The sequence below is a fragment of the Papaver somniferum genome, chromosome 6, assembly GCF_003573695.1.
Source record: "Papaver somniferum cultivar HN1 chromosome 6, ASM357369v1, whole genome shotgun sequence".
In the NCBI taxonomy this organism is placed as follows: Eukaryota; Viridiplantae; Streptophyta; class Magnoliopsida; order Ranunculales; family Papaveraceae; genus Papaver; species Papaver somniferum.
The window spans coordinates 114,090,395-114,098,073 of record NC_039363.1 but is presented as its reverse complement, the minus strand read 5'-3'; positions in this window follow the sequence as shown (position 1 = coordinate 114,098,073).

Here is a 7,679-nt window from a genome sequence, read left to right as displayed (position 1 = left end):
ATTGATCCCTTTAGAGTAGGGAAGGGTACATAGGCAGCCGAAATGAGTTGCAGCATTTCCGGTCCAACACGTTGGCCCCTCATACCATCTAAGCTCGGTAGCTCGACGCAAGAGATGATTGCGGACATGCTTGATGAGGCTTAGTTGCATGCCAGCAAGTGGATGCTCATACTTCTTATCAAGCTACGTAGAGTTGGTAAGCGAGGTAAGGTATGGAATGGAAAAGGCTTATAGCGGCCTATGCCTAAGTGCAAAGCATATGCTTTATGCCTGGAAAAGACTCGACAGTGTGACGGTTGCTCATCTAGATAGGAAATTCAGTGATGAATTCCCTACTTTGAGGCAAAGCCATACATGCATGCAAGAATGCATTGGCCTAATGGCCTTACACCCTTTAGCGGACAAGGGTAAGTTTGGAACGGTGTGGAAGCTAAGTTAGATGCATCATGCTCCAAGAGCATGCTTGCAAGGGCTAATGGACGTGCATTTTCCTAGCTTTAAAGCCCTGGAATCTAGCATCATCATGGCGCATCGGGGAAGTTACGGCCTATGGGGAAACACGCCAAAGGCGTAATTTTCTGGTCCGTCACAAAGCTGCTATACAAAATCTAAACCAACTTCATATAGTTGAAACCAATAAACTAAACCTATAGTTCACCTAGTTCCATCTGTATCCCTGCATCTCCAACTTGTAAAAGGTCACGCACTTGGAACAATTCCTTTGATTCGTATTCCAAACAGTAAAGGAACAACAAATCTGTTTGGTACCAACTCTTTTCAAACAAGTGATATGAGTTTGACAAAAGGCTCTTCCGTTTATCCCAATAAACTCCTTTGTCAGGTTCTTAGATCTATCTATTTAACAACTACCGAAGTAGTTGGGTCTAGATTTTGCAATCAAAAATCTTAGTCGCAAAGACAATATATTGATGCCGATCTACTCAACTAATCAATCAAGATTATCACAAACATAAACCGATTATAGTTGGATCCCCATCCGATCAGGTTTTGTGCACACCAAAGATTATGAACTCAAATAAGAAATCTTCTTTGTCTTCAAATATTCATAGATCTTCAATAAACACCTGCACAAAATCAACTTGAATCTCTTGTGATCAATCACACACAGAACAAAGTATGTTAACAATGGATTATCATAAGACGTCTTTAGATCTACAAACAGTCTAAAGATACCCGTCGAAACTTCGATCTAGTTTGAGTAAATTTTATATCAGAAGAGAAGATTCTCAAGCATAAATAAACTAGGTGCAATCAAATTTCAACCACCGTTAGTCAACCAAATCAATCGAAAACTAATAATAAACTTCAATTATCTAGTTTCCCACCAACGGTACTCTTAGAGCTTCCCAATCCCAAAGAAGTCTTCAAAATGAGAGGTCATAAGAGATTTCTCCTAATTAGGGTACTTTCCTCTCCGAATAGACGGCTCCACCAGTAACAACACAACTAGGTAGTTTTGCTGGCTCTGAGGATTAGTTTGCTCGAAATGCAAACTTCAATATTTATAGACCAAGGAAGTTTGGATACCAAGGAATTTCCAAAACCGAATATATTCTCAAGCTATGCAATATATTTCCAAATCCGGTTTTCATAATTCCTGGAAATGCTCTGTCCAAATAGTGACCAAAATCTCAGTAGAAAATCTCCAATTAGTAAATGCACATTACCAATTTTTATTTTCTAAAGATATGCATTTAATTGCTGGAAATTAAAAGCATATAAAACTAAAAACCTTAATCAAAAGATTCTCAATTTATTGCGTTCCGGGATTGTTTCCTTTAGCTATTAAGGAATTGTAGATGGTGTATTTTCGACAAGGGTTAAAATCGTAAAACCATAATTATACATGCTCCTGATCCAGCAATCAGATGATATTGAGGCTCATGTCTCTCATTGAAGCATGAAAGCTCGTGCCATGAAATCTCTGACTGAGAATACTGTCTCTCAGAGTATATGTATATGTGTAGTCTCTCAGCTGAGGCAACGGCACATCTCATGAATACTGAGCAATTTCAATAATTACTTCTATATATAATCGAAAGATTGGACGGCTCCTAGAAAGCTTGCCTGCTAGTATAGAGCAATAACGTCTTCAGGATGAAACAAGGTTTTCCCTGACTATATAAAGGAAATATGACGTTTCAACAATCTCATGAGTCTCAATTCTCAGATAATTAATGCTACTAGACAGCATGCCTGCTAGTATAGAGCCATCAATTAATTATCTCTAATCGTTAACTGAATATTCAGCAATATTCTACGATTCTTCGTAATATTTCGTCATTTCAATTTGTGGTTCTTCCTAGCAGAATTCCACGGGTTAGCGATAAATATTCAATGTACATGCATCTGAGCCCCGACCAAAATGGTGCAAGTGTACTCAACAATAATGCACAAACGAGCACCTGAATGCACGAACGAGCATTACAAAACACGAAGGAACGATGAACCTATGCAAAATAGGAAGAAAATAACAAATAATAAAATATTAATTGAGGCGCAAGGGGACTGGGCCCACCGGCCGTCCGGTCGTGCCGTGACCAGTCCTACGCCCAATTTTATATTTTATCATATTTTTATTAGTTTCCTTGATCTCATGAAAATCTCTTCATTTGAGCAAATATCCTTCGTTTCATGAAAACTCCTTAAATTCATGAAATTTCCTTCAAGTCATGAAAAATAATATAAAATTAGGGAAACTCATGGGACCGGGCCCTAGCCGGCCGGTCATGCCCTAGCCGGTCCCACACACCCCTTATTTTATTATTATTATTTTTTATGTTTCCCTCATCTCATGGAAACTCCTTGATTTCAACAAATTCCATGGTTTCAAAAAACTCCTTGGTTTTATGATATTTCCCTAAAATCATGAAAAATATTATAAAATTAGGAAAATTGTCTTGGAACTTGGCTCCTTGGCCGGCCGGTGGTGTGATGATTAGAAAGCACACAGAAACACTTGCAAGTATACAAGGTCAAGATTTGTAATAAAAGGGTGAGTAGGGGTTTGTCCACAGGGAGAGGAGCATATAAGAAGTTTTCCTAGCTAAAGTGTGTAGTGAGCTAAGGGCAGGCAAGGTAAATGGCATACAGACAAGAATGCAAGGTAAGTAAAGAAAAACAGACAATAACCAAGGCTTGGAAGATAAAGCAGCAAAGAAACAGCCAAGAAAAGCAGCAAATAACCAAGGCTTGGCAGCCAAGGGCAGGGTGAGTTCAGTGCACTGACTTCAGTGCACAGTAGCTACAAAGTGCAAGAAAATGAAAGGCAAGAAAAGTAACTGAAGAAAATGACTGATCAGGAAGCAAACTTAGAACTGAAAATGTAAATTACTAAGAGGGAATTGGTGGGTAAGCCAAGGCTTATGATCCACCTTGTGTCCTAATCAAGTGGCATGTTTCTAGGTTATGTTCATTCCTAAGCATACAACTAGAAATGGAAGAACACCAACTTGCTCACTAGTCTACCCCTAGCATTGGCTGTCTTTTGACAGTACAGCCAATCACAGGCTCTATGAGCATTGGCATCTCTCATTTGCACAATCAAAAACATACAGGGAAGAACTATCCTAGCTCATTTACACTTGACAGTGCACAAGGCTTCACTGAGCCTTGGCCTGAAGCTGATTAGCTCATGCTAACCATGTATAAAACATTCACATTCATCATATGATATAAATTAGACACAATCAGCAACATATCAAATAACTAAAACATATGCAATATCCACTGTTAACTGACAAGCACTGAAATTTTAAGTTCATAAAAATTGTCTCAAATTCTCTACTGGCTAGTCCAGAGAGGTATACAGTGTCCTTCACACACTCCACATACTACTAATTTATACCCAATTACACATTTAGGGTTTTCCCCAATTTTCCCCAAAATCAGTAGAACTAGGGTTTGGTGAAATTGATTTACCTATGTTGATGAGATACTCGCTCCATCTCGTCGACCCACTCTTCTCCTGCTTCTTCTCGTCCTCTCATGCTTCAATTGTTGCTTTAATCATCACTTATATCCCCAATTTCTCACCTAGGGTTTCAGTGAGCAGAGAGATGAGAAATTGGAGAAATTAGTGATGCTAAAGAGATGGTACGTGATGGTGATGATGGGCTTAGGTAGAGTAGAGTGGGGAGAAAATAGTGGAGTGATTTGGGGTGAGGTGGTGATGATGGAGACGGACATGGTGGTGGTACGGAGTATGGTGGTTCTGCAGAGGGGGTGATGGAGGAGATGGTTCGATGGGAAAAGGGAAGGGTGCGTTTGTTTGAGGTGTAGGTGCTCGGTCGCTAGGGTGTGAGGCGAGTGTATCGAGTTTGATGATCTGCGACGCTGAGCCGATGGGATAGATGAAAGATCAATCGGACGGTGAGATGAAGTGAAGCTTGTAGCGACCGCTGGATTATATAATACAACAAATCAACGACGCCAGATGGAGTTAGGTGTTGTAGTGTTAGGCGGAGATATCAAACTTCTATGAACAGCAAGGGAGCGACCGTCGGATTCAACTACCATCTATCTGAAGGCTTGGAATTTCAGCGCTGGGGTGCTTGGCAGAGACTTCAGATTTTGATGCTCTATGAAGGAGCGACCATCGGATGCTTCTGAGAAACTGATCTGATGGCTGAGAAAGGAGGCGCTTTTGTGTGTAGAAATGAGGTTGTGCGCACCATTCTTCGCGGCTTCCTTGCGTAATTTCTCCCGGCTTTTCACTGCTTTTCCGCTCTTTTCGCTCCGCGACTCATCCGAACTTTATTTATTACCTACAAATGCAAAATTAATTAATAAAAATATTTATTCTTGAAAACATGAAAATACAGAATATGGGATAAAATGTAGAATTAATGCACAAAAGATGAGTTAAATGCCAACAAAAAGGGATAAATATATACAAATTTGGCACTCATCAAATACCCCCAAACCTGAATTTTACTTGTCCTCAAGTAAAACAAAACTAAGGAAATCCTAACTATACCACTGTCGCTGGTCTCTCGAATGCATTTAGCGTATGCACTAAGCCTTTTAAACCACTAAGTGTCCCTAGTGGACGAGTTGAAGTCTCGTGAAGGTTTGCTTAGAACGTACCTACAAAGTTCTAGGTCAAAATATAAGCTCAGATTCCATCAAATGTGACATGTGCAAAACAGTTTAAGCTCACAGCAAAATGGAGATGTCAATCTAGCTATCGAAGGCACAATCCTAGCACTGATAACAAAAAAGACATGTGATAAGAGTGTAAAGTGTATCTACACATGTGTAAAGAAAGATCTGAAGTTATGACTACTAATCACCAAGAGATAGTTTCTCAGGCTAAGAACTGAGGTCGAAATCTAGCTAGCTGTCCGGACTTTACGAGAATTGTGAATGAGTTGGAGGTATTTCACAATTACTCGCGTTGTACATCAATGGCATACACCCTCCTTGCTTATTACAATAAAACAACAAAATGACTCTTTACATGACTCTTATTTACATTGACTATTCTTTTTATTTTTGGAACAAGAGAGATGGAATTGATAAATACTTGATTTTTTTTTTTTTTTTTATAAGGAAACACTTTTGATACATATACAAAAGGAAACAAAATTACATGACACTTTGCAAGAGGTAGCCCTTTTTGATGCACCCAGTTAAATTCGATGGTTGTCTTTCTTAATGTAACCTCCACCTTCTATCCCAACCAACCAAAGAACAAGCTAGTCAAGTTTCGTTCAGTATTCTAAAGTGATTGGCAATCGTAACTTCCTATCAAACACCTTGAAGATCGAGGCCATACATGTATTGGTAGATCGTGCGCGTGCAAATTTCTTATCACTATGTGAATTGTGCTAGAATCAGGGTGCCTAAATATCTAGACTAAGACTCCTAATAAATACATATTTGCACAAGAGTCAACATTTCAAGGTAAATGAGCTCCATTTTTATGATTTTTCATTTTTTAATTTTTTTGAATTTTTTTTCAATTTTTTTTTTTCAAAAGAAGAAGGAGTTCGTTTTCAATTATGGCAATTATCATGGTATCTACTCTATACCCCCAAACCTAAACTAAACATTGTCCTCAATGTTTCAAAATATGGAAAGAATTATAAAACAATATATGAAGAGGAACATGCTGAGTAGAGTAAAAGGAGAGAGAATACCCGATTGTACGGCGGCAGCTCGATTAAAACTCCGTTATTCAAGGCAAAAATCCATCATATTAGGAGTCACAATGGATGAGCACAAAATATACAAAAGGAAATTTAACTAACACATTATCTACAAGAAAATTTGGTTTTTAATGGGATTGGACTTTTTGGAAAAAATTTGGTTTTGTTGGGAAACATTTGGTTTTGATGGGAAAACGAAAAATTTTGGTTTTTAGGGAAAGATTTGGAAAACTTTTTGGTTATTTAGGGAAAGAGTGGACCAGTTTAGTCCACATAGACTGGGTCCTCCAGGTTGGTTGTTTCAATGTCGGGTGGAAATGGCTCAAGGAATGGCTTTAATCTCTGCCCGTTGACTTTGAAAACGTTCTTGTTGGAGACATCCTCCAGCTCTACAGCTCCATGAGGAAAAACTGTGCGTACTAGGTACGGACCCTTCCATCTGGAACGCAGTTTTCCTGGAAAAAGATGTAATCGGGAGTCATACAGCAAGACTTTCTGACCAGGAGTGAAGGATTTGCGTAGAATACGCTTGTCATGAAACATCTTCATCTTCTGCTTGTACAGCTTGGCACTGTCATAAGCCTCATTTCTCAATTCTTCCAACTCGTTGAGTTGAAGTTTCCTTTGAATTCCAGCTTCGTCCAGAGAGAAGTTCAGCTCTTTGATTGCCCAGTAGGCACGATGTTCTAATTCCACAGGTAGATGGCACGGCTTTCCATACACTAGACGATAGGGGGACATGCCAATTGGTGTCTTATAAGCTGTTCTATAGGCCCACAAAGCATCATTCAATCTCAATGACCAATCTTTCCTGGACGGGTTGACCGTCTTCTCCAGAATGTGCTTAATTTCCCTATTAGACACTTCCACTTGTCCACTAGTCTGAGGGTGGTACGGAGTAGCAACCTTGTGAGTTATGCCATACTTGCGTACTAAAGACTCAAAGTACTTGTTACGAAAATGTGAACCGCCGTCACTGATGATAGCTCTAGGGGTACCAAAACGTGAAATATGTTTCCTTTAGAAATGAAAGTACCACCTTGTGGTCATTTGTTCTGGTTGCTATGGCTTCTACCCACTTAGAAACGTAATCAACTGCGACTAGGATGTACAACTTGCTGTCAGACATGGGAAATGGACCCATGAAGTCTATCCCCCAAACATCAAAAATCTCCACAATCAAAATGGGGTTCAATGGCATCATGTTTCTCCTCGAAATGCTTCCTAGCTTTTGACAGCGTTCACAAGCAACACAATAATCATGGCAATCCTTGAACAATGATGGCCAATAGAATCCACACTGCAAGATCTTTGCAGCGGTTTTCTTGGCACTGAAATGGCCTCCACATGCTTGGTCATGACAGAAAGATATCACATCTTTCTGTTCAGTGTTGGGGACACATCTCCTAATGATTTGGTCTGGAGTACTTAAACAAATATGGGTCATCCCAAAGGAAATGTTTGACTTCAGCCAGGAATTTAGAGCGGTCTTGTCTCGACCAACGT